This window comes from Podarcis raffonei, chromosome 11 (genome assembly GCF_027172205.1).
Source record: "Podarcis raffonei isolate rPodRaf1 chromosome 11, rPodRaf1.pri, whole genome shotgun sequence".
Classification (NCBI taxonomy): domain Eukaryota; kingdom Metazoa; phylum Chordata; class Lepidosauria; order Squamata; family Lacertidae; genus Podarcis; species Podarcis raffonei.
In genome coordinates this window covers 62611012-62621036 of record NC_070612.1, presented here as the reverse complement: position 1 = coordinate 62621036, position 10025 = coordinate 62611012, and the positions used below count along the sequence as shown (strand labels likewise).

Genomic DNA, 10025 nt, shown 5'->3' with positions numbered 1-10025 from the left:
AGGAGTTAATAAATAGTTTAGACCAGGGGTTGCTGGAAAATTCAAAACAGGGATGCAGAAAAGGGAGGCATGGGGAAGTCGCTGAAATTAGGTTTATGAAAAAATTTATGAAATTATACATGTTTATATGTTTGTTTGTTAGTGTTTGTCTTTTGTACTGTTTTATATTATATGTTGAAAAACCAATAAAATTTTTTATAAAAAAAAAAAAGCATGTGGGAGAGGGCAGAGCCACGAGGCTCCCTACAAGTGATTGCCCAGGGGTCTGAACACTCATCCCCCAACACCACTTTCTGGACACGGTCCAGGAGGAAGGAGCTGTACAGCAGTGCCCCCAGCTCCAAACTCCTGTCGACAGTCCAGAAGGATGCCATGGTCATTGGTATCAAAAACCGCTGAGAGATCCAGCAGAACCAGTAAACTGTTTTCTCCTCTGTCCCTAAGCCCGCCAGAGATCATCGAACAGTGTGACCAAGGCAGTTTTGGTCCTATGATGGGGCCTGAATCCCGATTGGACGGGGTCCAAATGGTCCACATCCTCCAGGTATGCCTGGATTTGTTCAGCGACCACCCACTCAATCACTTACATTTCCCAGATAATAAAATTACTTTTGAAAGAAGATTTAATTGTGAAGTCTAAGCATAACATAGCTTGAGAGACTGCCTTCTCCCTATCCCTTATGTTATCATACACACAGTAATGCTCATATTGTTCTGCAGGAAACCTTTCTCCACATCAGAAGCCCACTCCACAGTAAGTCTAAGCAGCATATGATAGAGTTATGACAGGCACCCTCTGGCTGCACTTTCCAGAAACAACGGAAGATATTTCTTTTTTTAACAAGCACTTCCAGCTGCATGAACATGTGTTCATTTTGTGGTGGTGTTGATGATGATGGTAATTTCACAAGTCTCTGTTAGGATAACAATAAAAAGTAGTGTCAGAATAGTTGCAAACTTTTGCTTGGTACCATCAGAATTCTTCACCCCCTCCTACCCAACCAGGCTCTCACAATCACATTCAAACCATCCTTTCCCTTCCCTCCCTCCCTCCCACCCTCCATTCCATCTACTTACCTGGCTGCAGACATCAGTGGCATAAGTGGGAGTTCTCTCCTGGCTTTGATGTCCAGCACACGTCTGTGTAACTACCAGGCACAAGCAGACCTGAGAAATTAAGTTTTCCAAAGAGCCAGTGCAGCCAAGGGCTAAGAGACCTCTCACTGCTCCCGTGGCTGTTGGAGCTGGCAGCTAAATGGAGGTTGGATGGAAGACTCAACTAAGGGCTTACCTGCACTTGGATGTATGCACTAATGACATAATCGGGGGCATGATGGGGTCCAGTTTGGCCGATAATTGGTAAATAAACGGAGAATGTGACAAGTTTGGGGAAAACAGTTCCGTTTTCTAAAATTGCCCAAGACATTGAAGCTAGATCAGCCCTGGGCTAATCTAGAAACACATTATCCCCATTCAGTGAGCCAATGCCCAGAGTTAGTCCTCTAGTCCTGTCTAGGTGTGTTTTAGGGGCTGTCCCATAACATTTATGTTTAGGATTTTTACAACATGGACAAGTGTAATGCTGCATTTGAGGAATGATGTTCTTTAGTTGGACAATTACTCAGTTCTTCAGAGAGAAAGTATATCAATCAGTAGAGAACTAGAACTGCCTTGCTTCATCTCACTTTTGCTTAACAATGCTTAGGGAGCGTCAGAAAGTAGATGGATCACAAAGGAGATGGTTGGGTCCCTCTTTTGTCATTCTTCTTTTCTTGTCTATATGAGGCTTTTCCCCTTGCTGGTAGTCAGTGAACCTAAGGATCAAAAAGTGCTTGCTTTTTAGTGTTCCTCAGATTATCAACAAAAGCTATCAAAGCAAAGCATAAGATCTCAGGCTCCCAGAGACTTCTGAAGGTGAAAAACAGCATCTAAAATGAAAATAATGTCCTTGAAGATTTATTTTAATCAAACATTTTCAGCTCTGACTGGGAGGTTTAGAGGCTGATCCTGCGATTGCCTAGTGCTCTTATCTCTTAGAGAATGAGAATCTGTCAGAGCTCAGGGACTTCTAGAATTGAGTCCTTCACCCTCCATTGATTTATACATGTATACATGCATGTACACACACATGCACACACACACACACACAGTTTTCAGATACATTGGAAGCAGGCTAAATTTGTCCACAGCTTTTATTCACCTTTTTGTATAGCATTGTCATCTACTTTATTTAAAATAATCAGTTTGTAGAGCAGTTTAGGAGAACACTTCCTTCGTAATGAACTCCAGCAAATGAATCAATGAAATTGCTAATATCATAAAGCTGTTTTACAAAAATATGGTGCAATTGCATTTGGAATTCTGTCTGGTCTGGCCACTGCATCTGACAAAAGGATATTTTAGTGCTGCAAACTGTGTAGAAAAGCACAGCCAAAATGATCAGAAGGCTGGAACAACTCTCATGTGAGGAGAGCTTTTCAGCTTAGGAAAAAGATGAGTAAGGAAAGACAAAGATACATAAAATTATTCACAGTGTGAAGAAAGATGGTGGAGAGAGTTTCTTCTCCCTCTCTCATCAGACTAGAACCTCAGGTCATCCAATGAAGCTGAGCGGTGGGAATTTTGAGACAAACAAAAGTAAGGACTTGTCCACAAAGCGCATGGAATTTGTTGCCACATGATGTAATGATAACCACCAACGTGAATAGTTTAAAAAGGGAATTACACAAATTTATGAAGAATGTGACTGTCAATGGCTACTACTTATGATGGCTCTATACTACCTCCAGCATCAGAGACTGGTTTCTAAAGAACATGAATGGGAGAGTGTGATTGTGCTCATAAGCTGCTTGTGGGGTTCCAATAGGCTAGCTACTGCGGCAACAGGGTGCTGGATTACATTTAGACAGGCCTTTGGACTGATCCAGCAGGTCTCTTCTTGGGTTCTTATGACTCCCTTGTTTCAAAGCAGAAACTAAGTGTCAGCTTTGCAGATACGAAGCTGCAAGAAAGAAAAATGGAGGAAAACTCAGGTTGAATCCAGATGTGCAACCATCTTCTTATATTTAGGGTCTGTGTATGACTGGGGTACCAAGCTGCATGGGTGGCCCAACTGCACAGACACATGGCTCACATGGCAGAATTCTTCTGCAGACAGCAATGCACAGCAATAGTGGTGGAGGGACTTAAAGCATGGTTCCACTCCACTGTCAACATGGATATGTCCTACATGTGAATAATGAGTGGAAAAGACCAATATTAAAGCAGATATGAACTCCACACATAAAGAGGGACTGCTGCTCAAGGTATGCATGCAGAAAATTCTGGGTTCAATCCCTAGCATCAACAGCTTAAAAAAATTGTAGGGCTAAAAAGAAACCTTGTTTCAGGCTCTAGAATACTTCTGCCAGTTGTGGTAGGCAATAGTGGACTAAATGGACAAATGGTTTAACTACATATAAGACAACTATATCGATTCAGTTCTGTTATTTGGCTAGGAGCACCAGAATTCAGAGAAAAATCTGTCTCCTAGTTCAAATTCTGATTTGTACTGATTGCAGATCACTTCATTCAGTATTATCGCTTCTTTCAATACTATCAAATGTTCACTTGCATATATTTGCACATCTATATTTTATTTCAGCTGCATAACATCATGGCATTTGTAGTCTGAGGGCTGTTAGTCTTATGCATGGATGTTTTGCAAAACTGCCATCTCTAAAAGGTTAAAGCTATTGTGTGGAAATAATGATAGTAATGGATAGATGGCAAAGAGGTCTTAATAGTGAAAATACAGATGATTTGGCAAGGAAAAGTTGAAGCAGGTTTGCTGAAATTATGATGGATTTCAGAATGGTTGCCAGATTTGGGGGAGCTTTTGAAGTCACAGAACCCTTCATATCTGAGCTGAATTTTAGTTATATTTCACTTTTTTTCTTGCCAGAAAACCACCAATACCTGGTATTCCTGCTCCCCAACTTGGTTTTACCAAATCATTTTACAGATTCATTAGCACATTTATTGGGGAAGAAACCCCACTGAACTCGCTGGTGCTTTCTTCTAATTAGACATGCATAGGATTGCATTCCTCCACATGAAAACTTTGGCATGGTTGTCTCTTAGACCTTTGGGTTTAAGAATAAAGCATCTTTGGGTTATTTATTTTGCTATTTCTCAAAATAACTGACAAATTGAAACAACCCATTTCAATATGAAATTTCTTCAGAATCATTGTTTTTATCTAGCCAGCCCTAGTCCAAGAACATGCAACCTCCTGGTGCAGAAAGAGTCAGGGGACTGCCATTGGAAGAGGGCCTCCAAGGCTTCTGAGGAGCAGCTCGCCACACCTCCAGTGCAGCAGAGAGGGAAGGGGCCAGCCAAGCGAGGAGAGGGCTCAAAGATGCTGCTGAGAGCCCAAGCGCCTCACCAAGCCTGGCTGGTCAGGAGGCACAGATGTCACTTCCATCACCCAGCCTGCGCAGAGGGTGAAACGCAAGGAGGGGAGGAGGAGATTTGGGGTGCCTAAGTTCTTATGTTGGGGGAGAAGCCGGAAGGGGCCACTCCCAGATTCTGTCAGTGACTAAGACGGACATGAACTTTGGAGAACTTTGTAAATAGTTTGCACAACAAAACCTGTAAAAGGCAGGTTGGAGGCCTGCCTGGTTACTCACGAGCGACCACCAGCAGCACCTGACAGAAAGGTTTTACTCAGCGGCTTAATAGTTATAGGCTCCTCTTTCGTATATGAGTTGAAAAATAGGCCAAAATGTCTTGTTCTGAAACGTGACAGGGCCACAGACAAGATTCTGTGAAAAATAAAACAAAGTGTGAAGTCATTCATTTTTCAAATAAGTGAACCGATATCTCAGGCTAATTCAATGACATTAATGTGGTAGATTTAAGATTTATTCATTAGTCATATTGCTCATAATGTGACAGCCTGCTGAGTGAATTAAGAGAGCAGAATTATTATTGGATATAGGTATTGGTGTGTGGGTGTGTGTGTTGGGGTGGCGAGAAATAATTATTCTAACACAGCCACACAGTTATAACCTACACATGGCAGCTCCACCCCATTAGTTTGTAAGCTAAGCACATGCAGCAGAAGCTGAACCTGTGGTTCCGCACGTACTGAGTTTGGGATTATGAATGCAGCCTCTAGATCAGATTCCCCACCCCTAAAATGTAAACATGCATGTTCTCGCAATAGCAGTCCTTGCTCAGTATGAGAGGAATCACATTTGCTGTATGTGCTGCAGTTAAACTGAGTTTAGCATATGCTTAGGTGGAAGAACTTGGCTTTCCTTACTGTTCTATTGCTCATTCCTGTCTTTATGCCTGTAATTTATCCAGGCCATTGATTTTTTTCAATTGAAACTGCTATAACTGCCTATGGAAACAGATGTGCATGTGTGTGCGCGCACTCTCAACACATGTAAATCAACACTCTGGTGCCAAGGTGCAAAGCTCCCCTGTTTCCCAGAGTTGTCGACCTTTTATTAGGGAGGACGGTGCTGCCGGCGAGGCTAGAGAAGGAGGTGGGCAGCGTCCAGCCTCCGCCTCTTCCCTGGTGCCCCCCCGAACTTGGCGCCCTGCACCACTAGCCTCTATGGGTAAGATAATATTCTAAGCTGAACTAAAAGGTATTTGCAGTTTCAGGCAAGCAGAGGGGAGGTAACATAATATATAAGTTCCAGGCCTAGTGCCAGTACCTGGCACCTTCATGAAGTTCTCTGATATAACAACTGTCAATCTGAGCCTTTAAAATATGCTAACTACCAAGATATGTATATAGAGGTTCCGGTTTCCATTCTTCTTAAGTAGTGGGTGCATAACTTAATTTGTCTTCATAATTTAAATTCATTTAAAATACTCTCCATGAAGAGATGGTTTCTTCCCCCCTCCCATGCTCAGTAACAGATTTTCATATTTTTTAAAGAAGAAAATACAATAATAATGACTGGGATCATAAGAGATTTCATCCCTTTTATGTTATACTAAAAAGGCTGTGATATTGCCCCAAAGTTGTTGGTCTGTTTGACAGCAGAACTATTCTGGGTACAGCTGCCTGCAATTAAAACAATTATGCAGATCACATGTCTTTCTAGTTAAATTCGTGCTGGGCTTGTTTTTCCAGGAGGGCCTGTTAGTCTGGGCAGATAATGAAAGGAATTAAGAAGAGCAGGAGATATATGGAACCCCTCCTCAACAGGTCCTACCCGTAGCAGAAAGGTAGATGAAGAGCTGTAGCTCAGTGGTAAAACCCATGTTTTGCATGCAGAAGGTCCTCAAGTAACACTAGGGAAGACATCTGCCTGAACTCCTGGAGTACCACTGCCAGTCAGTGTAAAAAATACAGAGCTAAATGGACGAATGATCTGATTCCATCTAAGGCAACTTCCTATGTTCCTAGCATCATTATAGTGTTCCTACGACCTTCTTCACAGTTCCCATGGCCTTTTTCACTTCAGCATATCCTCTAACATTTCCCCGATGAAAATAGGAATTCCACATTCCATAATGATAATTTTACTATTTATACCCCACACATCTTACTGGGTTGCCCCAGCCACTCTGGGCAACTTCCAACATATATAAAAACATAATAAAACATTAAACATTTTTTTAAAAAAACCTTTCCTACACAGGGCTACCTTCAGACTGCTTGGGGATTGGATAACTCCATACCCTCCAACATTTCTCCAATGAAAATAGGGACATCCTAAGGAAAAGTGGGACATTCTGGGATAAATCAGAAACCGGGATGGCTTCTCTAAATCGGGGACATCCCTGGAAAATAGGGACACTTGGAGGGTAAGAACTTTATAGCTAGGCAACAAGCTCCCTTGGTCTCAGCCTGCTCCCTAGGGACTATCTGAGATACTGGAGCAAAGTGCTTATACCGTTGGACAAGGACTCAACCAAACATACTCACTGTTGTTGTTTCATATTAAAATTGCATTCTCTGAATCAACGTGTTTATTAGTTATTAGCCATGCAGACATTGGCTGTCTTTTTAAAAGATGTTTTCTCTTTCATTTACTTAGCTTCATTTCATTTAATATGCACCCCACCTTTCAGTTTATACCAGATCCAAAAGGTGTGTTAGACCTAAAGTGGAGAGGCAAAGATTCACATGCTGGCTCAGCCATGAAATGTAATGTATCTTTGCCACTAACCCCCAACTTAACTTCACTTACTGGACAGCTGCTGATAAGTCAAAAGTGAGAAGAACTGCCCTGCACTTTGTATAATGGAAAAACTACGACACGATTCAGGCAAAGTTATGCACTTGTGAAATCTTAGGATAGTACCTGTACCTCCTCAGACACACACCAGAGTTCCTGTCATTCCATGAGCTACTGGTCTCTTGTCAACAATCATATTTGCCATATGCCCATTTCCTTTACCTTGCTAGCCAGGTGCAGGAGCACTTATGCCTCAGATCCTGACCGCAAGCAACCAGCTGGACTTGTCATTTCCTCTTGCCCCTGCTTGTGGAATTCCTTACCTGTTCCTTGGCCCTCTCATTGCCTCCCTCAGGCTCTCTCTCCTTTCTTCACCCACTGCTGTTCCTGAGCAGCAGAAACTGTGCATCAGGGAAACACATGGAAGGGAAATCATTTTCTGTTTGCTTCTGCCACAGACATTTAGCCTTAAGACAGACAGCTCTAGCAGAAAAGCCAGCGTGACTGGGCATGGAACAGGACCATAGAGCTGGAAAGTGGGGGGGGGGACGCCCTAATCTATCTTCTTCTGTGAGACAGGGCACTTCATTCCCTTCTACTTTCCCTCAGCCTTATGAGATCACCCAACTGAAGGGCCACTTTTCCTAACACCAAATCCTTTACCTTTAAGGTTTTATTCCAAAATATTTCCTCTTAAACAGATATTCACCAAATGTGCATGCATAAAATAAAACCTTTAAACGAGAGAACTGTAAGATCCATGGTGGGAGAAGGAGACTTTCGACTGCCTAACCTGATCTTTCTGTATTACACATATTCACTATGCGAATAAAGTTTTAAGAACTAAACTAGCTCCTATACTGCTATTTCTTTATTAAATTTGCATCCTGCCCTTTCTCCCAAAGGCGCCAAGGGTGGCAGGGTGGCAAACATCAAGCAATAAAACAGTAAAGGTAAAGGTAAAGGGACCCCTGACCATTAAGTCCAGTCGAGGCCGACTCTGGGATTGCGGTGCTCATCTCACTTTATTGGCCGAGGGAGCTGGCGTACAGCTTCCGGGTCATGTGGCTAGCATGACTAAGCCACTTCTGGTGAACCACAGCAGCGCATGGAAACGCCATTTACCTTCCCGCCAGAGCGGTACCTATTTATCTACTTGCACTTTGACATGCTTTCGAACTGCTAGGTTGGCAGGAGCAGGGACCGAGCAACGGGAGTGCACCCCGTCGTGGGGATTCGAACCGCTGACCTTCTGATCGGCAAGTCCTAGGCTCTGTGGTTTAACCCACAGCGCCACCCTTGTTCCAAAGTAGAGACATCCTAAAAACATCCTAAAAACAATTCCAACACAGATGCAGACTATGTGACAGGAATAACAGGAAGCAGTGGAAGAAAACGTAAAGCAAAGTGTGTGTGGGGGGGCATGATTTGCACCTTGCCTACTTCAGGGTTTATAGATTTCAGTGAAGGTTTACTTAAGTTTAAATAGTTTCAGGATTGTGTCCTTGGTTTTCTCCCAGAATAACTGAAACATTTTTGTGATTAATCTGATTTCCACATGAACTGTAGCAGTTTAATTTCCCAGCAGTGGAAGAGGTGGCGGCCTCAATATAAAGAAATATAGGGAAAAATGCACCTTCACTTCAAAAACTAGTTAACGTTCCTCCAAGACTTTATACATGAAATCTCATCTCATACAAACCAAACACACTTAAAATAAATACACAATAAAATGCTTGGGACCAAAACGGACGTGACACAATCAAGATTGTTCTTTCCCCCAGAAGCTGCTATTAATCCCACTGGAAAAACAAGAGCAGCAGAATACAACACAATGCTTGCCTTTTCCGCCTCCCTCTCCAGCAGGGCTAGAGGGAGGGCTGCTTCAGGGCAATTTCAGTCTGGAAAAAAGGAAGGGGGAAGCTAAAGAATAACTCCCCCCAAAACCACTTCTCCAGTCAGCAATGGATTCCATCTACCCACCCTGTGGCTTTTTGAAAGGATGCTGGTGTATCTTGAAAAACAGTGGCTACACAGGTCACACTATTTATCAGCTGTTCCTTTTGGAAGAGTGGAGTTGCTTCAAGTCAGTGACAGCACCCTTGCCCTTATAGCTTTAATGAATATCTCTTGAACAGCCTTGACTAATGATGATGTTGCTTCAAAAGGTCTAAAGGCACATCAAATACTCAAACATAGTGTGCTTTATCATAATTTATAAAGTAAATAACTTGTAACTCCAGCATTTATAAACACAGCTCTGTTATTACAGATATAGTGACCTGAAAAATTTACAGGATCTTCCATACTCACTTCAAAGAGGGTGCACTGCATACAGAAAATCCCATTAAAGAGGAATACCCAAGATAATAGAAGTCAACAGCAAACCTGTATCTGCCTCCTTTCCTTCCCTATCAGCATTGTGTGGCTTCTCTAGTTGAGATTGGAGAACTTTGGTTCATTTACTTAGTTCCCTAGACCTGCAATCAAAATGGGAACAGTCTCAAGTCAAAAAGCCACAAGCTGTCTTCATTCTATAGACTTCTTGCTAATGAGTGAGGATTTGCCCCCTGGAAGGGAATGAGATGAAAGGCAGATTCAGCAACACACACGACCTCCTTACTTCCAAGTACAGACTAACAAAAGTCATCACCCACAACTGTTAAAGAAACACTAACAGTAATTTTGAAAACCCCAACATTGCCAACATTTTAAGGTTTATAATAAAATATAAGCCCCTTGTTTCTTGCTGACAGACTTTGCCCCTCCAAATGTTGCACCCATGCTTATGAGGTAAGGTAAAAGATAAGGCCCCTGGACGCTTAAGTCCAGCCAAAG

At 42.5% G+C, this 10025-nt stretch overlaps 1 long non-coding RNA gene across 1 annotated transcript; it reads right to left on the bottom strand.

Moving 5' to 3' along the window:
• Positions 1-249: 249 nt before the first annotated feature.
• On the bottom strand, positions 250-7969 carry LOC128423454 (uncharacterized). The gene is made up of 3 exons (XR_008332760.1): positions 7410-7969; positions 1078-1814; positions 250-914 (listed from the first exon to the last, which is right to left on the bottom strand). It is a non-coding gene; the product is annotated as an uncharacterized LOC128423454 (long non-coding RNA).
• Positions 7970-10025: the final 2056 nt, after the last annotated feature.